Raw genomic sequence first — 27,635 nt, 5'->3', positions numbered from 1 at the left:
CAGCATTTTGTAACCCAAGGCAGACTGTTCAGAAGGCTGCAGACAACTACATACTGGATTCACCCTTATTAGGTATCATCAGTGCAGTGTCGACTAACACCTTATGATTGGAGCATTGGGGTATGTTTAGCAAACACCAGCAAAGTTGTGGGTTAAAAGACCTTGCACCTGAAATGCGAAAGTAGTTGCGAAAGTAGTTTAAGTCAATTGAGCAAAGTCACACACAGCACAGCGCCACCAGTAACCATCACTGGTTTGCATTGGGCTTATAAGAGGAGAAATGAGCTGCAAGCGATGAGTAAAGCCCCTATGAATAAGATAAGGAGACCTTTATGTAGTTGCACAAGAAACAAACCGTAAACAATTACACAAGTTGGCATAGCTATATAGCAATACATGAACTGCTCTTATAATGCACTGATGCTTTATTAAATGCACAATGTGGATGTCATCAGTGCGAATCAGCAAATTATCTCTGTGATGTAGATGATGACATGTGTGCCATCGCATATGAGATCACGAGCGAGTTCTTTAGAAATTAAGTGAGTCAAGGTGGAGTAGCTACTTCATTACATTGTTTAGTTTATATCGAAACGTTAATAAAACATGAATGTTTTCTAAATTGAGCCTCTTTAAGGTGTCAGGTGATTTACAGTCATGGTTACAAACACTTCCAACCTGAACTTCCCATGAAATAGGTTTCTACATTTTAAATATTGTAGTAGTAGTATAATGATTTATTTCGATGAAAAACGATAAAATCACATCATGCAGTAGCACAATTCATCATGCACAATTAAAATTCCAAACATCTCCATTGTCAAATAATACATGTGTAATAATAATAATCACAATAATAAATATAAATGAAATATTCACAACTGCGAGGTGCTTTCTCAATCGAGCCTTTGCAGTTTAGCAGTTTAGCTTTCTTCTCTTCAACACCCCAGCAGTTTAAAAAATTAGAAGATCCCCCACAGAGATAAAGGGGGTCATTACGGCCTGGGCGCAAAGGGATACCGGGCACCGGTAATGGCACCGGTACCAGTAATCCCTTTGTGCCCTATTCCGAGGTCCCTTTTACGGGTCCCTCCCTTAGCACCTGGTTTTAGCAGATGTTATGGACCCGCAAAAGGATACCGGGGTCAATAACGATACCGCAATTTGCGGTACCGTTATTGCCGCCTTCCCATTGATCCCTACGGGGGCTCATATGGGAATGGGGAATGGCTCTGGTGAATGGGGAATTACCGGTCCCGCCGACCTCGGACTGGACCGGTAATTACTATCTTCACCAGACCGGAGTCGGACCGATCTTGGAGGCAGCCATGGCGCTAAAACACCTCTTACGTTCTATCCGAAAGGCAGGAAACTAAACTAAGAAGTCACTTTTTTCACAATTATAAGGGCAATAGCTGCATAACTTTATATCCAACACGTTTACCAATGTGCCCCAAATATGTCTTCCTTTTAATAATAGCTAGTCATTAAGCCAGCTGCCCTAACCTGAGTACATTTACAAATATATCTTCATCCATCTTTCATAGGCATGCTGTAACTTTGAGATGGGCGTCGCACCCATGGGTGCGGATTTTTGACAAGGCATTACAGACACATTTTACCCAAGGTAATCGTGCTGCACTGTTTTGTGATAAAACCTTGTCCAGAGCTTTTGGAAAAGACCCAACTTGTATATTTTATTATATATAAATACAAGCACATAACTTCTTCCATCCCTAGACAAAATGAAATCATTGATGGCTGCTCACTTTTAGCAGATTTACATTTACTGATATTACGAAGAACACACATGTTTAAATAAAATTCAACCTATGCTTTTCATACCAAGATCCGCTGTAGTTTGACACCAACTCATTGAGTTCCATTTGAGGGTAAGCTATTTTGTATGTTACCGGTAGAAATGGTAGTATGAAAAGAAACGGAATGGTAAATTTGATCGATTTTCGGCTGTATGAAAATTGCGTACAGTCAAACATTTCGAACACATTTCTCATTCAGTGCCACTATAGCGAACAAGAGGGAGCAGGGGTTGCGAGGGAGTCCCCGCACCCTTGTTCACTATAATGGCATCGGCTTTTGCGAGGGTGTCTCCCCGCTTCCTATAGCATACATTTGAAAAGAAATGTAACAAAAAGGACTTTGCAGCGCCGGTTCCCATGCACGCAAGATAAAGGAACCGGCCTTGCAGAGGAATGGAGGAGTTGGCGGCACTCAGCAAGGTGTACTGCCAACAGGTAAGCAAGGGGTGGGGAGCGGGCTGTTAGAAATGTCCACGGGAGAAAGAACAGAAAGTCGATTTCGTTGAAATAACTTTCGTTTTTTCACCTGCGGATATTTTGCATTTGACCATTTCGTGAACAACCATTTTGTACATGTGTAATTCAGTATATTCTTTCAAAACATTCCAATCAGCCAATGTCTCCTAGATTAGAGAAGTTCAGAAAGATTAGTGACATTAGGTTGAATTATTGTGAGATGGAGCACATTCAAGATTAAAGGATATGACCTTTAAATGGGGAGACAACTCGAAGGGGAGATGAACATGTTTTTAAATTCCTTTTTGCTTATACCGCTGGCACCTCATGACAGTTCATTAGTCCAAATCTATGCATAGGCCCCACATCATCAACTACGTCGCCTCATTGCAATGAATTCATCTTTAATAATGCGCTTAATAATGGAGACCAGTCTCTAAGCGTGGGATCCATGCCCCTGAAAGGTACTTCACAATGAAATATTTAAATGAAATCCCTGCCGGTGGCAGATCTCGTTATGCACGCTTGATGAGGATTTCCATGACACCAATCTGATCATCTAATTTTAGGCAGCTCGAAACATGAGATACACAAGCTCTGCATTCTCAGTGAAGACCCAGCGTTCTGGTACTGTGTGTTTTTAAAAGGCTCTGAATGGCGACCTTTCAGTTAATTCTTCAAAAAACTCAATTAAGCCCAGGTTGCAGTTGTTAAAATTGTTTGGCAGGATGTTACAAGAATAAAGTAACAGCCTAAAATCTGTTTACAAAATGTAAAACCAAAGAGCTTATTACAACACAACCAACCTATCACAAACTCAATGAGAATGCCGTAGCTGCCATGATGTACCCGGCCAGCCACGGAAGCTTGGAGAGGCTTCCTCGGTGATCTATGTGTGTCAGCGCCCATCAAGTGCTCCAAAACCCTTCAAATGAAGAGAAAAAGTGCTGCTCACACCCACATCTGGGAGATGCATAATGCTGTGACCTCGAGGCAGACGGAGAGTCTTGCCGTTCAGTATTTCCAGCGAACATCGCAAGCCGGGACCGCGATCGCCGGGTTTCAGGGATAATCACAAGCGCCAAAGCTTGTAGAACTGCATCAATGCAACTCTGTGTGGCACTGCGACCAGGCAGCGTTGAAGGAGGGATGATCGCCCGCTTAGTTGCATATCTCCAGTAATCGGCTGCTGAATTGAGCAGCGTCGTGGAATGGGTTTGGTGGTGCTGGTGGCTATCGGGCGGCAGGGGCTTGAGCCTACGACCACTGCACGCGGAGGAGGCTGCTATCCTCGCCCATCACAGCCTGAAGGGATCCCTAAGCCCCAGGAAGGGGACATGTGAGGCAGTGGCAGTGTTGGCGAGCGGTCATTGCCTCACTGCAAGAGCGTGGGGCTACAATCAAGAGGGTGGTGGGGATGGCTCCCATCTGAACCTTCTACAACTTTTGCCTGCAGTGACTGCAAATAAGTCGTCTCTTAGAGGGTGGAAGTAACAAGAGATGAACCTGAAGGACCTTTCTAGGGTATATACTTGCTAAGAGTGGGCAACAGTCCTGGAAGATACGTGGCTCCATATCATTAGAACCCCTCATTAGGTGAATTAGAGCACCCACCATTTGGATGGTCCACACTGTGTCCCAGAATTGCCTAACTCAAAGTTACACCATAGTCAATTTGAGTGTTTGCTTCGGCAGCCTGCAGAAGACACTTGTCCTCTTTCTGCGGATGAAGGCAAAAGTGAAAAAGGCTGCTTTTAACCTGTTGTTTGAAATTCGAAACTTGCTGCTCTGAACTTTGCTGGCCTTACTTTAATGCTGCATTTCACCTGTTGTTTGAAATGTATTTATTTAATTGTTTTTTTTATAATGCGCCTAATACCATACTTCAGTTTGGTTTCTAAGCGCAGATCCAGGATTCAAACCTCTGTTGCTCTGCGTGGTCTTGTTTCCAAGACTAGCGTGTTGCCTGGCTACTCTGAACTTTGCTGGCCTTTGCTCAATTCTGCTTTGTGCCTGTATTTTAGATAACTTGATTCTGCCTCTTTTTAAATCTGCAGGCTTTACCCTAAAATTACATGCTGCCTGTATCTTAAAAGCACATCCCGTAGCTACTTCGCGTGGTTGTGTTAAAATGCTAGGCCTTTCACCTATTTGTGAAGAGCACTGTTTGTTAAACACTGCTGTGTCAATTGCTAAGCCTTTTTCCTTTACCTTGACTGTCTTTCACTATGCCCACTTAACTGGATGTGCCTCCTTATCTGCTACCCGCTGCCTTTATAACCTAGACCCTAGACCTTTGTGATACTGCTTCTGTGTTGCATCTACTACTCCTCGCCTGACTTGCTGCTAGGCCTCCTGGTGAGTTCCTCGTGCATTGTGAAGTTCCCCTACTGGTCCTCCATCCCCCAGCCCCATCAACTATAGTCCTCTCCATCCCTCCTATCTATTATAACTGGTACTCTATCACCTTTCCTACCTCTCTCTCAAAGCCTGGAAGGATAACATTTAAAAAAGCACTCCTGGTTTCCAACCCAGGACTACCCATTGCTGACACCTACATCAATGCTTCCTCCAGGAAGACTTTCACTGACATCCACTTTACTGTTCCCTCTCCTGACCTATGGACTCCCCGTGGTCTCTATCCTCTCTCCTTTTGCTTCCTCCCTCATCAATGGTGGAACCAGATGGGAAGTTCTCTTGGCATACTTCTCATCATTGAGGGGCATCATTCATGCCTACCAGAATGGCACTATCATGGGCCACTTTTCTCAGCCCAACCTCCTCCTTCTTGACAGGGGTCTTCTGTCTTTCATTAACTTCCTCCATACCCACTCAATCCTACTCTTCCTTTGAATGTCCTGTGTGCAAGCTTTGCGTCTCTCCTTCCCTCTCGCTACCATTTGTTAAGCAAGGCGTTGCGCGGCTGCTGCATACTGGTTTGTTCTGTTGATAATGATGAAGTAGCCAGACTGTTGATGATGATTTTGTTGTCAGAGTGATGCGAGGAACAAATCCAAAACTCCCCAGGATGTGACTCAGGATTTCTGAACCAACTCTCCGCGCCACAGGGCGGCTCTTCCCATATTTTCGTGACACAAGAACAGTTCAAGCACTGACAGAGAAGCCCAAACGGATGTAGTAGTCCAAAATGGTATCTATGTGGTATCTCCTAAACCAGCAGCAATTCTTATTGTCAGGATACTGGTTTGCAAACTAACAGGATGCTGTTGTACAGAAACTGAATCCAGGCATAAGTGACTGCTGTAGAGGCTGAAAGCAAGTATGATTTAGGCTGAAGGCAGACACAAGCAGGAGGACAGGAGAGTTCCAGGAGAGTGACTGCTAAGGATCAGACTGGAGGCTATCCGGATAACAGAAAGGGAAAACAGAGGCGAGTCAGGGGCAGGAAGAACTGACAGAGGAGAAACTAAAAGGAAAAGTGGGAGCAAAGAGGAAGGCACAGACAGCAGCAAGGTCTAGGAAGGCAAGGCAAGAACTGTAATCTCGGGGACTACAGGAGTAAGGCACAGTTCAGGAATAAACTGCGTTGAGATGGAGAGAACCAGCAGTTTCCAGGAAGTCAAATAGGCACCAACAACGGGAACTAGGCTTGAACAGCAAGCCTTGGTTGCCATAGGAAAGGAAGTATTGCGCATGCACAGAATGTGGGACATGGACTCCGCGCATGCGCAGTCCTTGAATAATGGTCACCCCCACTGGACTCTGCGACCCTTGTTAGAATGGATTTCTGAACTCTTCTCTGGTGAACAGATGTTCAGGAGGCCTCCCATGTTTAGTGAAACAGGGAACACTTCTGCGAAGTTAGCCAGGACAATTCAAGGAAGCTTGGAGAGCCGTAAAGGCTAAGTCTCAGGAGTAGTTGGGGTGATGTGAGGTTTTGGATGAGCACACACAGTAAGATGACAAGACTTACCCTTAGACAGTAGTATATCAAAAATATAAAATGTATTAAGCCCAGAACAAACACAAATGAACAATGAAGAACACAGTAATACTACTGCTTAAACACACACAATGTAAAATATGTGTAGTCACTTTTCAGTGAATGTGGTAAAGTGCGGATTCCCGACAAAACCTGTGAGGAGGTAAAGCAAACAAACTTTATCACAATGGCCAACTCCAGAAATGGATATCCCTAATTTAAGAAGTCCAGCCCTCTGAAGATTGGAGCCTTGTGCTCAATGTTTGTGTGTAAAAGCGCTTGTCGATGCGTAAAAGTCACATAGGACAAACTTCAATGGGAAGGCTGAAGGCTGTGCTTCACTGGCAGAAAGTCAGGACAGGAGGCTGAAACAAAAGCAAAAAATTGGGGGAATCCACAAATATAGAGGTAAAATAGCAGTAAGTGAAATATTACCCAACAACTCATCATAGCGGACCCGAGATATGCACCACTGAGGAGATAGTCGCCAAGATGGTGGCGGGCGGCTGTGACCCTGTGGAGCAAGAGCGGGCCCATGCGAGGAAACCCTCAAGGTAAGAGTAGGAATGTTAGTGGGGCCTCCGAGGACAGGTGCCGTAACACTATGCCCCCTCCCAGCAATTCCCGATGACCCAGGCTTCCAAGGATGACGACGAAAAAACTTATCAGCAGACGCGGAGCATGTACATGTGAGTGAGGATCCCAAGAGCGATCACTGGCCGGGTATCCTTTCCAGTCAATGAGAAACTGGAGAACCCCATGCCTGATCCGAGAGTCGCAAATCTCTTGCACCTCGTATTTGGGAGAGCAATGGCATACAAAAGGAGCTGGGCGTGGTCTAGTACGGCCATAGGAATCTGGCACAAAGGGTTTCAGAAGGTAAACATAAAAAACAGGGTGTATATGCCATGAAGGGGGAAGCTGCAAACGATAAGCCACTGAGGAAATTATACTGATGATCTTAATGGGCCAAAATAACAGGGAGCCAGTATGGTGGGTAGATTACGAATTGGTAGGTTGTTAGAGGATAACCATACCATGTCTCCGACCACCAAAGATGGTTCCTGAGTGCGATATCAGTCAGCCTGGTCGTTCATGCGTTTCTTAGCCTCAACCAATGTCTCCATGGTCAACTGATGTTGGATCTGTATCCTGGCAATCAGGTCATCTGCGGATGGGACAGGACTTGGAACAATTGGATGAAAAGGAACCACCTTGGGATGTAATCCAAAAGTACAACAGAATGGGCTATGACCAATAGTTGCATGCAATGATTTATCTGCCACGTCCAAATGGGAATACCAGTTGTCTTCTGAAGCATTGGCATAGCAACGTAGGTAACGTTAGTCCGTTCTGTCTGGCCATTGGTCTGAGGTGGGTATGCAGAATTTAAGTCATGGTGTACTCCTAAATGTTTACACACTTGTGCCCAAAAGAAAGAGATGAACTGAGAACCTCAGTCGGATAGTATCTTCTAAGGTAGAACATGTAGACGATATATGTCATGGAGAAAAGCATGTGCCATCTGGACTGCTGTTGGCATTTAGAAAAAGGCAGAAAATGTGCCATCGTGGAGAAACAGTCGATCACTACCATTATACACGTATAGCCCTCTGATGGCAGTAGTTAAACAAGAAAGTTTGTGGCAATAGTGTGCCAAGGAAAGGGCAGCAATTTGGTGGGTTGTAACAGCCCCAACCGTCTCTTGTGTGGGATCTTGGTCTGGGCACAGACAGAATTCAATGTAGGGCACCTGGCAGAGCCCTGAAAAACCCAGGAGGGAAATATTAGATAAACTAGACCACAATTTCAGGGTGAGAGGTCAGACACAATTCCAAACTAATGCAGGAAAAAACAGTTAGTCATACTGCAATCCTTTTTTACAAAATGCATTTTAATAGCATCTGGATAGTGTTATTGGGGATAGAGCACCCAGGAGGTATTATGTTCTCATTTGTATTGTTGTGTCATAATACCTCCTGGGTGCTCTATCCCCAATAACACTATCCAGATGCTATTAAAATGCATTTTGTAAAAAAGGATTGCAGTATGACTAACTATTTTTTCCTGCATTCGTTTGGAATTGTGTCTGACCTCTCACCCTGAAATTTTGGTCTGGGCACAGACAGGACATGACCGCACATAGTCTTGTACTTGGCGAGCCCATCCTGACCACCAAAATTACTGTGCAATACGTTCCTGGGTTGCTTTCATGCCCTGGTGTCCACCGATCTTGTAATATTACTTCATTAAGTAAAGTAGTAGGTCCATATAAACATTTTATGTAAAAGAGAAGGCTGTCTCGTTCATTGATTTCAGTTCTGCGCAGTAAACTTGTTTTAGCAGGATCTGACAAAATATCTTGAAGAAGGGTGCCCAAATGAGGGCGGATTCCTGACACAAAATGTTTCTGGGCAATCACTGGAGCCTCAGGAATGTTTGATATCTTCTCATTTTCAAAAGACTGTGACAATGTATCGGCTTTCTAGTTCAGGCTACATGGTATATAATATATGGTAAAATCAAAATGAGAGCAGAAAAAGGCCTATCGTGCTTGTCTGATGTTCTGACATTGTAGAGAGCGTAAAAAAACTGATGGTTCCTATGTTCGGTATGAACTTCTACTGAAAACCGCCCCCCTTAACACCAGAAGATGATGCTTTCATTCCTCAAATGCAGCCTTGATTGCCATAAGTTCCTTCTCTGTGACTGTATAGTTGCGTTCACTCTGGGACAATTTCCGGGATAAGTAGGCAACGGGATGTTGTATCCTGGTAGCCGGGTCCAATTGCAGCAGAACATCCCCGATTAAGGGTAGCTCTTCAGTGGGATATCATAAGATGGATGCTGATAAAAAAGCTTTCTTCAATTCTTCCAATGTTTCATTGGCCTTTGTGCCCCAGACATATGGTACCTTGGTACTAGTAAATTGCATTAAGATGGTGGTAAACTGGGAGAAGCCTGGGATAAAATGACAGTTAAAAATGTGTGAATCCCAGGAAACGTTGCAAGGACTTAAGGTTCTCAGGTGGACTCCATTGTAAGATGGCTTTTATTTTAGCTGGGTCCATTTGAACGCCTGTGATGCTGAGCACATATCCCAGAAATTCGATGGAATCTTGATGGAAGAGAAACTTGTCGGTTTATGCATATAAATGGTTACTGGCCAGTCGTGACAAAACTTCCTAAACATGCCAGACATGGTCCTCCTTGGTGGTGGAAAAAATTAGAATGTCATCAAGGTAGATCCACATGGTAAATCCGATCAAATCGGTAAAGATCGAATCTATGAAGCACTAGAAGATGGCAGGGGCGTTGCAAAAGCCAAACGGCATCACTCGATATTCAAAGTGTCCGATGTGTGTCTTGAAGGCTGTCTTCCATTCATCACCTGCGTTGATACGGACTATATGGCATGTCCCTCTGAGGTCTAGTTTGGTGAAAGGTTTTGCTGAGTGGAGTGATTCGATTATGTCTCGAATCAGGGATAAGGAGTATCTGTCCTTGCGAGTGATGTCATTTAGGAGACGATAGCCTATGCAAGCACAAAGAGTACCCTCCTTTTTTCGCACAAAGAATAAAGGAAAGCCAGCTGGAGACGTAGAAAGAACAATGTACCCCTTGGTGACACATTCCTCTATGTAGGTCTGTAACGCTTCTTTTTACGGTTGAAACAACGAGTATATCTTACCATGAGGAATCACATTTTCAGGCAGTAGTTCAATAGAACAAACAAAGACCCTATGGGGTGGTAAAGGAATGGATTCAGGTTCAGAACACACTCTGTACTACTCATCATATTCCTTTGGCATGGTCTCCAGGGAACAAAGACATTGCAAGTTGTCCACCCTATTAGATTCCAAAGACATGGTGGTGATATTGGGTGTTGGCATAGAACAACAGACCTGGGTTCAACGACTGGATGAAAAAAATCAAGGTCTGTGTCTCCCAGTTGATAAGAGGATTGTGAAACAACAACAAGAGTAATCCCAAGACCAAAGGATATGATGGTGTTTTGATAACATCAAATGAAATGTGTTCAGCGTGGTTATTGATCTGAAACTGAAGGCTTCCGGTATGTTGTCTTATAGAACCTGAAGGTAAGGGGGTCCCGTCGATCACTTCTACCAAGGTGTCTGTTTTCTTTTGGTATATGGGAATCTCTGGCTGAGCAACATATGTGGCATCGATACAATTACCAGATGCTCCACAATCAAGTAGTGCAATGGATCTTCATGCCTATAACTCCATCTTAAACAGACTTTCAGAACCAGGAGGTTCGCTGGTAGCATGGGTTCCAGATTGAGAAGGACTGGATGTGGAGGTGGGCTCGCTGTTGCCTTCTTCCTTAATGACAAGCCTTCTAGGTTTCTGCTGACCTGAGAACACAGAGTGTACAAGATCCCAAGTAATGTCCTGCAGCTCCACAATAGAGACATGGGGGGTCATTACTAGTTTGGAGGTAGCCATGGGGCTATTAGTGCCATGGCTGCCTCCAAACCCGTGCCCCACTGAATGGGGACTTAACGGGTCATTCCGACCTTGGAGGACCCAGAAAGTCCCCATTCAGTAAACCATTCCCCATTCCCATTTTGGGGGCCCGTTATTAGCCCCAAGATCCCTTAATGGGTCCCGTAAAGAATGGCTGGTCAGTCCAGCCGTTCCTGCTGGGACCCGCTAAGGGACCTCGGAATAGGGTGGTAAGGGTTTACCGGCACCGGCATCCTTACCGGTGCCCGTAAACCCTTACCAACCAACTCGGAATGACCCCCATAGATGAAGAGTCCGCCAACGTTTCTTTTCGGTTTCAGAGCGAGGACACCAAACTGCTCCCAACTGCATGGGGTCCGAGGCAATTTCTGTCAGACTGGTAGGGGACAATTGCAGTTCAAGGAAACATTTGTTCTGTTCTCCGTCTCTCTCCTCTTGTTTCCGTAAGACGATTGTTAATTTTCAAGACTTGTTCTATCAATCCAGATAAAGTCCCTGGTTCCGGTATGTGTAACAATTCATCCTTGTATCATCCCTTAAACTTCACCTGCTAATTGTTTGAAGTGTCTTAGATAGGTGATGATATAACTACCTCCTTGTCTGATCGCAAGGAATTCGTTTTGGGCTGATGATGCCAAGTTAGAGAGATTGAAACACATCCAAAAATGTTCTTTCAAACATAGAGAATTTGTCCAATATAGGACTGTTTCAGGCGACGTACGGTGCTGCCCAGGCCAGGGCGCTTCCAGTTAGATTCACAAATATATATCCTATTTTAGCTTTATCTAGAGTGAAATGGGATGGACGAAACATGAAGTGTACTTTGCAATGGTTACAGAACTCAGCTAGAGGTCTAGGGTCACCATCAAATATCATGGGGGTTATGTGTACCATATCGTTTTCGGCTTGTGGAGCAACTGCAACCCCTTGGGTCGCCACTATTTGACGCATGGCAACATTCTCCTGTCGGAGGGCTTGCAGTTCTTCACTTGCATCTTGTATAGGATCCATCTCAAAACAGCTGGGTAGGCGTCTTAATCTGTTATGCAAGGCGCTGTGTGGGCGCTGCATACCTGTTTGTTCTGTTGATAATGATGAGGTAGCCAGACTATCGATGATGATTTTGCTGTCAGTGTGATGCAAGGAACCAAACCAAAACCAATTGTGGCACAGGAACAGTGTAAGGCAAGCACTGAAAGGGAGCGCCAAATGGATGTAGTAGTCCAAGATGGTATCTCCGTAGTATCTCCTAAATCAGCAGCAATTGCTATTGTCTGGATGCTGGTTTGCAAACAAACAGGATGGTGTTGTACGGAAACTGAATCCAGGCGTAAGTGACTGCTGCAGAGGCTGAAAGCAAGTATGACATAGGCAGATAAGGACACAAGCAGGAGCTAGGAGAGTTCCATGGGAGTGACTGGTAATGTTCAGGCTGGATGTTAGCCGGATAACACACAGGGGAAAAAACAGAGGCGAGTCAGGGGCAGGAAGACCTGACAGAGGAGAAAAGGACAGAAAAAGAGGGAGCAAAGAGGAAGGCACAGTGAAGGGAAATGCTGAACAGACAGCAGCAAGATCTAGGAAGGCAAGGCAAGATCTGTAATCTCGGGTACTACAGGAGCGAGGCACGGTTCAGGACTAAACAACGCTAAGATACAGAGAACCGACAGTTTCCAGGAAGTTCAATAGGCACCAACAACAGGAACGAGGCCTGACCAGCAAGCCTTGGTTGCCATAGGAAACTATGTACCGCGAATGCGCAGATTGTGGGACATGGACTTCCGCGCATGCGCAGTCCTGGAATAATCGTCGCCTCACACGGTGGAGACCCCATGGAGCAAGACCGGCCTGACGCGAGGAAACCTTTTGAGTTAAGAGCAGGAATGTTAGCGGGGACCCCGAGGAAGAGTGTCGTAACACCATCTACAGAACTCCTGGGCTGATCTCGCATCTTCCCTTCTAACCTCTAATTCCAAACTTCTCCTCCTCAGAGATGTCAATATTCACCTGGATTCTCCTGATGCAGCCACTTTATCCTTCCGCAACCTCGGTGACTCTTCCCTCACCAATCTTCCGTCTGGCCCAACCCACTCAGCCGGGCACAGCTTGAATGCGCTCATTCGCTCATCTCAGCTAATATCTCCTTCTCTAACCCTCTCAATACTCCTCTCTCCTGGTCTGACCATGCTCTCCTCTCCTCTCATCTGGAGCTCCTTGGCTCCTCGGCTAAGCCTCTGCCTGCGCTGCGTGCACTGCCAGTCTCCTTCTCCGTCATTCGACCGATGAAGCGAGTGTCAATAGCTGCCTTTTCCGCCTCCTTCACCCCTTCCACTCCTACTAGTCACTCTTACACTGACTCAGCTCTTGCTAACCTCACCTCTCCATCTCCAACAACCTGGTTATCCTTGCCGCTGCAATGAGGATCCGCATGAAGCCTAATTCCAAGTGCAATAGTTGGTATGATTCCGAACTAGCATCGCTGGAACGAAAGTGCAAAATTGCGTAACGAAAGTGGTTGGCTTCTAGCACATCCTCTGACAAACTGGCCTGTCACCTGCTCCGAAGGCAATACAGATTCTCCATGAAAAGGGCCCATATCCAAGCCCACATCTCTGCGCCAAAAACAACACGGCTGAACTTTTCAAAATCTGTAAGGAACTTGCCAATCCTACAGCAGTCTCTGATTCTCCTCCTCCTTCCCAGACCCTCTGCATGGCACTGGCCTCCCATTTCACAACAGAAACTCGGGACATCCTGTCCTTTCCTCCACCCACAGCCTTCCCTGGCACCCCTACTCTCCTCCTTCTCACCCATAGCATTGGATGAGGTCACCAAGACAGTCTGCTATACGAAAGTCTCCTCCAAACAGGTGCTTCCCTGCTCCTCCAAAACTATCAAGGACAACATTGCCTCCCTCGCTCCCTCCTTGGCTGAGTTCTGTAACCACTCTTTTGCCACTGGCTCCTTCCCCTCACCCCTCAAGCACTTTGTTGTGCATACCCTCCTAGAAAAGCAGTCTGCAGACCATTCCTGTCCAGTCCAGCTAACTACCACCCTATCTCAACTACCCCCTTCTTGGGCAAACTCTTACAGAAGTTGGTCATCTCCCAAGTAATCCATCACACTGAATCTGTTGGCTGCCTTCACGACCACCAGTCTGGCTTCAACCAGCCAGAGGCTCGGAAACTGCACTCCTGAACACCCGTGATGACTTACTCTCAAACCTTGACTCCAACTCTCCCTCTGCCCTCATCCTCTATTGTACCGAGAGGAGATCAACGTCGTAAGAAGAAGATACTAACGAAGAAACAAGCCACACAGGCGATACTCGTGTTATAATTTGAAGAAGATATCCAAGCATTTTTTGATCACTAAGAACTATAAGGAAGCAAAATTAGATCATTAGGGATACACACACAAACAAATTAAATTTGCACCTCAGGGTGAAAGGCGGGGAAACACGTGTTGGTGAGCAAAATAAAACAATGTATGTACAATAAGGAGCATGAAAATAAACAGCAAAATTGCAAAAATTCGGAGACAAGCAATCATAATTACAAATCATATTGAATGAAGTAAATTCAATTGGAATTAATAAATAAACATATTGAATGAAGATAATTCAATCGAAGAAAGAAACAGCAAATCAGAAATAACAGATAAATTAATAAATTCTGAGGGGAAAAGCAAAAACATTGAATTTTGTCATTATTTGTGGAAACAATAGTTGCAACTAAGAAGAAAGTGGAAGCGCAAAATAACCGGATTCTAGAGTGTTTATTAAAGTCAATCTGTGCTCTGCCTTTGACACGGTCAATCATTGCATCCTCATAAATCGGCTCTGTGATACCTTGGGCATTACGACCGGGCACTGGATTGGTTGACCTCTTTCCTTTGGAATCGGCCCTCCCAAGTGCAACTGGGCCCTTTTCTCTCCTCTACCTCACTCTCAAATTGCGGCGTCCCTCAGAGCTCTATCCTCTCGCTGTGGCTTTTCAACATTTACCTTGCACCTCTTGCATACTTGATCTCCACCTTTTCTCCTCATTTCCAGTGCTATGCTGACGACACACAGCTTTCCTTTAAGCTACCCTCTTCTTCCTCCTCTCCTCCCTGTCTCATTCCCGACTGTCTGCATGCTTTTCAAATATGGTGTGCTGCTAATGATCTCTGCCTTAATGCCAGTAAGACTGAGATCCTCCTCATTAGGACGCCTAACCCCTCCTTCCCTCCTACACTCTGGCTGCCCTCCTTGGGCCCCCTCCCCTTACCCTCTTGTGAGGCAAACAACCTGGGTGTCATCTTCGACTCCTCTCTCCTTCTCACCTCATATCACTGACCTTGCCAAGAAGGCCCACTTTCAGCTTCACCTCTTCAGAGGCATTCTCCCTTTCCCCCAAAAACTCAATGGGCCTCATTACACGGTTAGCGGTAGCCATGGCGCTAATAGCGCCATGGCTACCCCCTTACCGCATTTTCGTCCGTGTCCTCGGAATAGGGATTTACCGGGTCATTCCAACCTTGGAGGACCCGGTAAGTCCCCATTCCGGTTTTTCCGCTATTAGCGGGCCCGTTACTAGCTCTGAAGTCCCTCAACTGGTCCCTTCCTTAATGCCTGGTAAAACCAGGTAAAACCAGGCATTAGGGAAGGGACCCGCTAAGGGACCTCGTAGTAGGGCGGTAAGGGATTACCGGCACCGGTGCCCTACCAGTGCCGGTAATCCCTTACCGCCTACCGTCTAATGAGGCCCTATGTCTCCAGAGCTGTGGTTCTCTCCAGGCTGGATTACTGCAACAGCCTCTTCCTCAATCTTCCTCTTTCCTCCCTTCATCCACTTCAACTAATCCAGAAAAGGACTGCAAGACTTATCCTTGGCCTCAAGCCCAGGAACAGCATCTCTCCAGCCCTGGAATGGTGGTTGCAAGGATTAAATTCAAGACCCTCTGCATCATCTACAAGTCTTTCTGGGTCCAGGGACCTCACTACATCCAACTCTCTCTCCCCAAATACCGCCCTGCTACAGTCCTTCGGTCCTCTAGCTCCAACTCTCTGCAAGTCAGACGTTTCTACAAGCAGAGAGTGGGGGGTAGATCTCTTTCTTTGGCAGGAATCTCCCTCTGGAACAGCTTCCCTGCCCCTCTCTGACTTGAGCCGGATCTCCTCAAGTTCAGGAAGCTTTGCAAAGGCTTCCTTTTCTCCTCCTCCTTCCCTCTGCCCTGCTAGTCTTCTCTTGCCGCTGCAACTGGTTGCCTGTTCCCTTACGAGTCCCTTGGGTTCAGGCCCCCCTTCGACCAGTATTCCCCTGCACCCCTTCTTACCAGCACTACCCTTCGGGCACCCTTCCCTGACTAGCCCACTGAGGCTGGTCCGACCCCCCGTCCTCGCACTAGCTGACCCCTACCCCTGTTTTCCCTTGCATTTGCCCTCCTGGGCTCTCCTCAGCACTTGCCCAGCCCCTGGGGCCCCTCCCTCTTGCACTTCACCCTCCCCACCCTCTCCCTATCCCTTCTCTTCGTCCTAATCTCCCCCTGCACTTCTTGATACTGCACTTGCATGATCCGAATGTCACAAGGCTTAGTAGGACCGCTATTCTTGTTTTCTCCTCTGACCCCCATCCCAACCCCTTTTTTGTCTTGTGGCGCCTGGAATAATATTTTACTGTATAGATGCCATACAAATGGTCAATAAATAAATAAATAAAATCATTGCGTAGGGTAGAACATGTTGGAATCCGCGTGAAAGAGGAACATTTGCACTATTCATTTACACAGTGAAAAGTACATCAATGATTAGGTATTGTTTATCATGAGAATTTCAAAAATAGCCAGCAATGGAGAAGGAGGGTCTGACCAGGTGTATACATCACGAGGCAGACTATGAATGTGTATTCAAATGAGTGCTAAATTACCAATGCCTTGTCATAGGACACGTTGAAACAATCATTATAAAATAATAATGTGGAAACCACCACTTGGGTTTATCAATCTTGTTTGAAAGAGCACAATCAATAATGTATAGCTTGGAGAGGCTCTATCCATCACCCACAAGCATAGCAAGCAAACACTTTGCAACAACATTGACAACAATAAAATACAGGGTACTTGAATGAGGCCACTAGCCAAATGCTAGTAAAAAAGCCCTCAACAAATGTGACAAAAGAGTTCGAAGAGCATTGATAACCCTTATACCAAAGAGCCAAGACACATTTTCAAGAGGCAAAACCTAGGACACACTAGAGTTATAACAGCCACCTTATTCACAAGATTCTACAGAAACTGTATCATCTTCTGCAGCTTGATATAGATGATCCCAAACAAATGACAACAATCTGCAGCTCCTTGTACTTGTTATGCCCATGGGTTGCAACAACTTCGAACAGATATCCCAATGTTTATGTTGCTCCAGCACCCAAGTCCCCCTAATGGAACAGTCACACACCAAGACACCCTGCTGATAGCCAGGAACTCAACAATATTAATCAGGTATGTGGCCAGCAGCAAATGGGTCTAGGGTGCTTTGCATTGTCCACCTGGTGCTTAAAAGGTGCCTTAATCCCTGAAATGTATTGCCCAATGTTCAATTGCTGCTGTGCATTCAATCAGTGCATATAATGTATTTATCCTGACACTAAGCACCTGGGTTGCACCCTTAAATATACGTACCCATGTTACTGTGCACTCCACGGTACCCTACAGCTAGATCCACGCTCAATACATGTTTTTCTTACAAAAATAAGCATTGGACACACAGTGATGGAAAACACTTTTTGTTCGGGAGTACTCCAAATAGGCACCACAGAGTTTACAGAAGAGATCCTCAATGATGCCAGAAGTCTTTTGATAAGATAGCTAAAGCCTAAACGAAGAACAGAGTCGAAAATCTCTGGTAATCATGAAGCATTCATGTTTGCTCTATGTTGACGGACGTAGGATACTCCTTAAAAAAAAAGTGTGACTGAATTTAGAAGCTACTGGCCATGAAATAGTTTGGCTTTGACTGTTTTCAGCTGTATGAAATGAGTCACTCTGGGAGAAGGCTCCCTGGATGTTCTGCATAGTAATATGAACACACAGTACTAAATCCAAGTATGATGGTAAACCAGTTGACAGCTGGTCAGGGTTTGAACCCCTTCGGTGAGCTGGCTAATCCTCTTATCTTTTATACAGGAGGTTCCGTTCCTCAACCAGACTGTTCAGGTTAAGTATTTCCTTTGAAATACAGCATCACAATACTGCGTATGGCTTCCAAGCGAAACACAACTTCGAATGCTGTATCTTCCTATTGAGACAGAGCGGAAATAGAGTAAGGATGTCTGACGTCAGGGGAAGAGGACTTTTCCTCTGCCTTTATCAGGTCTCCTCAGATCCAAGGCAAACAGAGGAGACTGAGCGGCCACTCCACCAGCATGTGTAACTCAACTAGACTTGTAAGACAGAGAGGACAACCGCTAAGGAGGGTGCGGCTCTGTAAGAGTGCTGGAGGCACATGTCTGTCATTTCAACAGATCTATGGCTCCATCTCTGTCACAGATCGAAGAGCGTTACCGTGCCTGACAGTTGGCCTCTCCATGTCACCGGCCAACTTTGCTTTCTGATAGCGCTGGAGTATCAGACGCGTTACAGCGACAGATCTAGAGTTTCAGTGCCGGTAAGTGCTAAAATATCATCGAGAGAGGAGGGTTGTAGGATGCCCTGTTTGGTTTCCTTTAGTTGAAGGGGTACACAAAAGAGGTGAACAAAAGTATCATGAAGCCAGGTATTCTCTTATTTTATTTTGTTGCAGTGGGGAGGGTGTGGGACAGACAAATGAGTAAGGGGGGCAAGACAAGGCAAAGTTACGAGTGGGTTGCAGGACACCGGGTAATTTTGTCCATCCATCCATGTTATCTGGGTATCTGTCCTACCTCTCCTTTCAAACCCCTACACTATTGCTCCATGGTAACAGCACAAGGAGATGAACACTATCAACAATGGGATACACTTCAACCGGGGTTTACAAGTTAGACAGACAACTCGCCTATCGCTCTGGTCATTCATCAGATGTCATTCAAAACCACTCCTTAAAATATATCCCTGCTGACAATTGCTTCACCATGCACACTTTTATATAAAAGTTCTAATTATCTTTTCCTGGGGGTGTCCCACAAGCTTTACGGATCTTTCTATGCTAGAGTAGAATGCATAAAAACAAACAAGACTTGCACATCCATCCCCTTCATTTCTAATTGAGGATATTCGTGTGATAACCTTGCACAGTCTAATTGGCTTTGAGAAGGACATTTGGGGAGCAGGGATGGCTTCATCAGCGACCCATTATTAACTAATTTACAAATATTTACTAACATAGGACACAACTAAAGTTAAGGGAACTCCAGAGCTGGGTGTATTGTCAGTTCTGGAAATGGAAACGGAATTCTCTGCGGCCCCACCACTGGTGTATAGCAAAGTACGAGCGACAAGGGTTGGCACTGTGGGTAGCAAAGTGTGAGCAATGGCCCATGCAGGGGTCTGAGGAATAGTGCCTGTAATTGTCGGCCCTGCTGTGTAGTGCCACCTCTCCTCTTCCTCCCAGTCAGGGGAAGGAGGAGAATGAGACCTTGTAGTGGTAGGCAGCGTGGTTGACACATGGCACCCACCGGGCCTTGAGATGTTGGATTAAGCATGCTCTTGTGCCCGCCCCCTCTCACCAACTCCCCAATACTGAAATGGACAGTGGCCTTCATGGGTCCAATGAAAACACCAAAGTATATGTTGATCCTTTTTTTTCAGGATCATGTAGCCTGGATGGTGGCACCACCTGTTAAAGAGGAACAAGTGACCCAGTGGAGCAGAGACACAGTGCCCAGTGTGAAGTCCCCACGAGATACAATATCCACAAATAGAGATGGGGCAACACTGCACTGTCATGATGGCTGAGGAACCGTAACAACCCTGAGAGGGAAGGCAAGATAAGCCAGGTCACTGGATGCCAGAAACAGTGACGGAAAAGAGGAGAGAAGCCTTTGCTGGAGAAAAATAAACAGGGACATTGCAGAGAGCTGCGAGAGTGGAATGAGAGCCGAACAAAGCTGCTGGACTGAGCTTAGACATACAGGAACAAAAGGAAAGGATAACAAAGACACAGAAATGTAGATGGGCTGAACCCGGGTAAAACTGTAAGGACATATGCCTAATATCAAATAGGGAGAAATTACAAAGGAAACCATCCACGGAGTCACACTAAAACCTAGGGCCGGTGGAGGTAGTCCCTTAAGCAACTTGCAATGTGTGATTGAATGGAGACTACAGACTAGTGGGAGAAAGGTGAACTTTGGGACTTTGTATGAGTTCCTGATCTAGTATTAATACCATCTTAACGCTGTATAATGCTGCAACATAGGACACAAGGTTCTAGAGCAAGCAAAGCAACCCCCAGCAGATTTGGTGTGAGAGTACCCAAGAATTACAAAGGACACTTTTTCAAATAAACTGTACATGCTTGAATCCAACATGCACGTTCCCAGAGTTTGGGTGCTGTGACATGACATTGTTGCAGTTTTCACCTTATAAATGACAAATAAATAAATAAATAAACAAGAGAGGAAAAACTACAGAGATTGAAAAGAAGGCATGTTGAAATTGGAGCAAGAAAGCTAAAGATTTACTACTAAAGGCCATACTGACATGCCAGCCAAACTCTGTGAGTTGCAGACACCACCCGAGAGAGAGAGAGACAGAGAGAGAGAGATTTGACAAACTGATTGCATGCTGGATACAGGCATCTCTGTTTTTCAAGCATCTGGTAGTGAAGCATTTGGAAGGACAGTGACTAAAGCTAATTTCCCGAGTTCTAAATCCTCATGCATCTGAGTTAGTGAGACATTTAACACATCCATTACATGCCGAACTGAGGAGTCCTACCTCCTGAAGCTGCTGAGAAGAACACGTTACTTACCCCGGGTAATGTTCTTTCGACTGGATGTTCCTCCCACATATTCCTCATCTTATGATATCATTGTTTCTAGCTCCAGCTGCTTCGGGAAAAAGAATTTCTCTCGGCAGAGGGCGCTGTGCGTTGATACGGTTGACTCTATGTCCCTCGAGGGCTTCCATCTTGGCAGACGTCATCGTCGAGTAGATAAACCACGTGCAGTGCCCGTTGGATTCTGTTATGTTTTTTCACCACCCATATGCAGAATCAAAGGCCTTGATAAGTGCCTTTAAATTATCAGACCTTAAAAGAGTGGAAGATCCAAAGCTTGGAAATTCTAAAGCGGGGTAGGTTGGGAGGGTGATAAGGAATACGTTGGAGGAACATCCAGTCGAAAGAACGTTACCAGGAATGGATTGTGTCCTCCCACATAGTCCTCATCTTATGATAGACTTCCAAAGCAGTATTATGTTCTGTTGAGGAGGGAGTACGAATTTAAGAATTAATGTTTGTCTAGAATGGAGCATAGCACTGCCTTCCCAAAATGTCCCTCTTTGTTAGAGGTGTCTAAACAGTCATGTTTTGCAAAAGTGTGGATGGTGGACCAGGTAGCTGCTTCGCAGATATCCTTTATCGGCACTCTCCTCTGAAGGGCAGAGGAAGTTGCCATGCCTCTAGTGGAATGAGCCCTTAAACCTTCTGGGGAATCTTTCACAGCTAGCCGGTAGCCCTCCAAAATAGCCAGTATGGTCCATTTGGATAGAGTCTGCTTGGTAACCGGCAAAGCTAGTTTGTACCCCGTATAATCAATGAAAAGTTGCCGCAACTTTGCCATCTTTGAAACATGAAAGCTTAGAGCTCTCCCCGGATCGAGTCTATGAAATCTTGCCTCTTCCTTGGCAGGATGAGGAGGGGGCATAGAAGGCCAGAAGCACAATTTTCTGTGCTAAATGGTAGTCTGATACAATCTTAGGTAGAAATGAGGGTTTGACCTTAAGGACAACTCCAGGTTGGTATTTGGAATGGTGTAGGAAGAAACGCATTTGTGAGTCAATTAAGAAATTTAATTATTAAGGGTATTTTGAAGTAGGATGCATCTTCCGAGGTGCTCTAAAATATGGAAAGCGCTGCGAGGTAAGCCTTGATTGTACCAATCTGCAGCTCCAGATCTGCCAAATGTAGTAGAAACAATAACACAGTAAATCTATTGCATTGAAAAGGGTCCACAACTTTCTCCCTACACCAGGTGCAGAACTTTTTCCAATGGCAGCAGCATAAGGATTGTGTTACGGGCCTTCTGGCGGAAAGCAAAATCTCCATTACATCGTCTGGGAGGTCCCGATCCTTGTACCTTAGCCTCTCAGAAACCATGCTTGAAGGCTGAGTGTCTTGACCTCTGGATGGAGAATCCGACCCTCCTCTCACGAGAAAAGGACCTCTCTTTGTGGAAGAGGTATTGGAGGGCAGATGGACATGTCCAGAAGGACTGGGTATCATGTCCTCCTGGCCCAATCTGTGGCAGTTAGGGTCATGGATTTCCTGAACTTTCTCAACCTCCTGATCACGTGAGGAATGACAGGACTGGAGGAAACACGTATAGGAGTGGAAACTCCCAGTCTGCTATGAACGCATCTCTTAGAGCTCCTCTTGGGGGAAATTCCCTAGAGTGGTACATTCCACACTTCCGGTTGACCCTGGTCGCTAACAGATCAACTTGAGGGGTTATCAAAAAGGTGAAGACATCTTGAAGGACTTCCTGAGCTAGTTCCCACTCTTGGGAGACTGTGCTCTGCCCACTCAGAGCATCCGCCGCCTTGGTCTCCTCTTCGGCTAGATGAACTGTCGATAGAGAGATTCCTTCTTGAATTGCCAAGAACCAGAGCTGTATTGCTTCTCTACAGAGTGGGAGTGACCCTACGCCTCCACTTTTATTGAGGTAGTACACGGCCACTGTGTAATCTGTCATTATCAGGACATTCATTCCCCGTACAGAGGGCAGAAAGGCCTTCAGCGCTAACCTGATTGCCCTCAGCTCCAAAAGGTTGATGTGTAGTTTGGACTCTGATTGAGACCAACGACCGCTCATTGTCAGAAGGTTGGTGTGGGCTCCCGACCCCACGAGTGAGGCGTCCATCACTACTATTATCTCCGGCCATGGTTGCCAAAAAGGATCTCCTTTCAGAATGTTGTCCTCACAGGCACACCACAGACGGTCCTGTGCGACTCTGCTTGGAACCTGGAGGAGGTCTGATATCCTGCCTGAGAATTGGGACCATTGGGTCCTGAGAGCCCACTGAAGGGATCGCATTCTCAGGTGAGCCTCTGAAACATGAAAAATGTAATTGAGGGAGAAGCCCAGTCTGTGGAGGGCGTGGCAGGTGATACTGAGATGTTCCTGGGCCTGTTCGGATCAACGTGCCCTGATCAGCCAACCATGCAGGTAGAAGTAGACATGGATCCCCCTCTCCTGAGACTCAGTGCCACCAGCACCATCAGCTCGGTGAAAACCCTTGGTCGCAGGTCAGCCCAATGGCAGAACTCGAAACTGATAATAAGAACTGCCAACGGCAAACCTCAGGTACTTCCTGTGCTTGTGATGAATTTGCATCCTGAAGGTCCAATGACACCATCCAGTCCTGGAGCTGGAGGGCCTGGAGGATCTGAGAAAGTGTGACCATCTCGAACTTGTCCTTCCTGAGGAACTGGTTCAAGGATAAGTCCAAGATAGGTCTCAGTCCTCCGTCCTTCTTGGGGCTTAGGAAATAGGGAGAATACCATCCTCTGTTCCTCTCCATCACAGCTACGGGTTCTACAGCACCTTTCGCTAGCAGGGTTACAATTTCCTGCAACAGGAATGGATCTGGAACATTTAGTGAATGGCTTCCCAGTGGATAATCCCGAGGTCTTTGCATAAAGGGGAGGCAGTAACCCAAGGCTACTGTTTCCAGTGCCCATGCATCCAAAGTATTACCTCGCCCTTCTTTCAGATGCTTTGATAATCTGCCCCCCACCGTGGTGTCGTAAGTCAAGACCTCAGAGTGGTTTTGAGGTGGCTGAAGCAGTGGCCATTAATCTCGAAGCAATTGCACAGCGGAAAAAACGGAACTGAAGCCAACGGGTGCTGCACGTGGTATATGTACTCAACGATGACGTCAGCTGAGATGGAAGTCCTCAAAGGGACATCGAGTCGACTGTCTGCAGAGAGAACATTTTCTTTTCCAAACCAGCTGAAGCTGGAAACGACGATATCATAAGATTAGGAATATGTGGGAGGACACAATCCATTCGAAGGAATCATTTGACAAATCCCAGATTCATGCTGGACATCGAAGACCTATCTTATCGAAGATCTGGTAATAGTTGACAAACCTTTGTGTGCCGAATGTAGGAGTCTAAAATACAGTTACTAAACATATCTGCTGGATACAGGAGCCCATACTCCTTATGCATCCAAGACTGAGATACTGAATACTGACCCATGATGTCTTGAGCCAGATAACTAGTGCCATCCTGACCACTGTAATTTCACAGCCCTTATTACCTCAAGTCTGTCATAATAGAGTCCAAGGAGGGGCATGGTACATCATGTCTCGGGAGGATAGGTCAGGGGCAACGTGCTCGTCTTGGAAGCAAGACGACACGGAGCACCACAGGTTTGATCCCCGGGTCCATGCTTAGAAACCTCTAGGTATTAAGCGCATTATAAATAACCTATCATATCATATCACTCCTCTGCCCGCCTCTCCTTAGGCAACCAAGGCAACCTTTGTCACAGCCCTGCCTCCTTCTCACAGAGGAAACAGACAGATCCCCATGAGGAGTGGAATAAAATACACCAGCACTCTCTCTGCCTGACATATGGCCGCACGGTCTTGCAATGTTCACAAGGATGAACAGTATGGTTTTACTCTCCCAAAACTTGATATCTTTCCAGACAATATTTGCCAGACCATTGTTCAGAGCAGTCTCTTTTCTTGTGCCCTGTGTTATGTGTACCTGCTACTGTTTATACATCTCTTTCTAAAATATCCTACTATCACTCTCACTAGTTCAGAAGGAAAAGGTTAATGTAATCGTATACCATGATAAGGGATCCAAAAGGGAGGGAAACATGAGAAGGCCAGTGGCTTTTAAGGGCTCAGTTGCCAAGTTAAGGCACTCCTCGGAAGACATGCATATGCTTATTTTGAGCTGGTGGCAGCAAAAAGACCACTGCAAAGAGGGCAGGAGGTGTGGTGGAGAAAAAAGGATGGGGACGATATGGCAAAGGGGAAAGAAGTGGGTTAAAATTGAGGTTATAGGAGCATTTAAATGAAGAAATCGGGAAAACATCCATGATTTAATTATAGAGAGGGAGTTAGAAACAGAGGTGTGAAGGTGTTCAGACTGGGAAGAGGGAGCACACAGTAGGGCTGAGAACAACTTTGGGAAATCTTAAATCATAATGCAAGAGTACCAAGGACTGGCCAAGGACAGTCTCCTGCAATCTGCTGAAGAGAGCTGACGTGAGGGTGGTGTAAACGAGCATATCTAGAATGGTAAGCTCAATCAATCTGATTAGTTTGACGTGCTTCCGGCCGTTAAAACACACTGTAAGGACACTGTAATGTTGTGGTACTTATTATGAGATAATTAAGCATACATCTACATACGACCAAGAGGTGATAGAATACCCCTTGTTTGAGTGTGTGCACTTTATTTCTACATATCAAGTACCTTTTACATATATCCGCAATGCCTGGCAAAGTATGCACTAGAGCCAACAATTACAATTTGCGTAATAAGGCACTGTATAAGAAAAACAATACGTGCAGTACAGAGACCAATAAAAAAAAGCAAGAGAATTTGCTTGTGGTAAGCACTCAGAGGAAGACAATTCTGAATGATTTCAGGGATTGTGAGAATTACTTCATTCTTCCCGTGGGTACTTTCTTGCAAACACCAGATATTCAAGTGGCAGCGGTGGAGCCGGCAGTGGACTGTAGTGAGCGAGGTAGGCGCAGCCAAGTGGACTTGACAGACCCTTCCCTGGCTGCTATTGATAACAAAAATGTCCTCTTAGAATTTTGTTATACTCTGCAGAAATCAATAGAAAGATACAATGAAGTTGGTGTTTGTACGGAAATACAAGAACCAACATCTAATGAAGAGGGGCAGAGAAATACGAGGTTGCCCCTGCCTCTAGTAACAAATATAGCAAATTTGCAGAGACATTCGGGGTCACCCAATCTCCCTTTTGAAAATGAGTATAACAAAAGCAACAGTGAAGCGTCTATCTCCATGGATTTATGTATATACCGATTGTTGAATGCTTGTACAGGATTCGATGGACTGGATGAACAAGCAGGCGTGACATGCGCTCAAGTTTGGAAAGCTGTTTTGTGCTCCAGATGCAATGCTTTCAGGCCATTAACGAATTTGTGGTAAAAGGGGAAATAAAAAATAAAAATAGAATGCAAAGCCCTTTGCAAAATCCTTTGCAAAAATGGCTCCCAGATAAATGGGAGGGACAAGGCCGCTGATGGTTACAGTCAGCTGCAACAGGCAGAAGCATTTCGGGGCACCATTGGATCATGAAGGACTAGGCAGGAGACGCTGGCACTGGTGGTCCAGGAGTAGAAAATCCCTTTTGGGTGAGTGTTAAGACAAGGCAGTAGCGAGCAAGAGTAGGAAGGGCAGAAGTGAAGCCAGCACAGGGTCTGGGGTGGGCATTTGTGGGTGTGCAGCTAACAGCTTGCTTTGAAACTGAGGAGGCAAAATGTGGGCTAAAGCCTGCATTCCAAGCAAGCTGATTATCCATGGCAAATCCAAGATACCACTCTAGAAACAAACAATCTTTGTATTCCTATTGATCGAGCTCAGCAGGAGCGGGAGTTCTACAAAGGCCTGTATTACAACTTTAGAATGCCGAGATAACATTGGGCTCGTTTGAAGATAGGAAAGCAAGATGTGTGCCTAAATTAGAAGCTCGCTTTTATAAAAATAAATGTACCTGGATCTGATGTTTTAAGATTTGGATCTGTATTTTGTATTTTCTTTATCTGTATAGCGCGCCTTGGCCAAGGGCATTTGGGCGCATATCTTCAGGTTACACAGACAGGTACATTTTACAAACAGAGTAACAAATAGAAAGTACAGTAGATTTTTCATCAAAGTAACATATAAGTAATGTACCAAGGTGTGGTCAAAATACAATAGTGTTGCAGAATTACATAAAGTTAATATACAAACGTGCGTTGGTATCACTAGAGGTGGTGAGCCAGCAGTACTAATGATAGCAGTAATTGTGAGCCTGTTGATCGTCAAACCATCCACAGAGATATATGTAAATAGAAATAATGCACAAATAACATTTTATCGATGTAAAGTATTCATATTCAGTAAAAGACACCATGTACTGTGTAATCAATGCACCCCAGCCTCCTCGCAGCATTCAGATATAATGAGGATTGAGTCGGGCCATAGTTCACTGGATAAGAAAAGTGGAGAAGAGAATGACCACTACACAGGCTGAAGATTGCTTAAATCTCCCTTTCAAGAAGGCCGAAAGTTAATCCCACAGATCACCCTTTTCAAGACAATTGGATGTCAAGAACTCTAATCTCTCTCTGCAGGGCCACATACAAATGAACAACTAACATTCATATGGGGGGCTATAGAACCTCTGAGCTCAAAGTCATTTTTGAGTAGGGTCCAGGGTCACAGAGAGGACGGTTCACTAATAGCTGGGGCTTGCACAGTGGCTTTGTGCAAGTGAGCAGTTCTTGCATGCACCGACTGGCCTTTGCTGTAGGGAACCGCTGTATGCAGTGCTGGCCTTTAGGCAACAGTGCTTTGCATGATGTGAGTGGCAGTCCAATGGACCATCATACAAGGAGGTGTTGCTTAACACAGGACTTGAAACGAAGTGAGATAGGAGATGTGAGTCTAGTTTACTTAAAATCAACATCAGATATTGCACGCACATGTAGACCCCCTGGTGACAGACACGATCGAGGGGTGAAGAACTGATTGG

The 27,635-nt window shown here is 45.5% G+C and overlaps 1 protein-coding gene across 6 annotated transcripts in view; it reads right to left on the bottom strand.

The window, feature by feature from the left end:
• The window catches only part of DENND2B (DENN domain containing 2B), a 1,727,973-nt gene that overhangs the window by 333,609 nt on the left and 1,366,729 nt on the right, over positions 1 to 27,635 (bottom strand). The window lies entirely within an intron of this gene.

Source organism: Ambystoma mexicanum, chromosome 11 (genome assembly GCF_040938575.1).
Source record: "Ambystoma mexicanum isolate Mex_15411 chromosome 11, UKY_AmexF1_1, whole genome shotgun sequence".
Classification (NCBI taxonomy): domain Eukaryota; kingdom Metazoa; phylum Chordata; class Amphibia; order Caudata; family Ambystomatidae; genus Ambystoma; species Ambystoma mexicanum.
The sequence above is the reverse complement of the archived record's forward strand: the minus strand, read 5'-3'. Positions and strand labels throughout refer to the sequence as shown.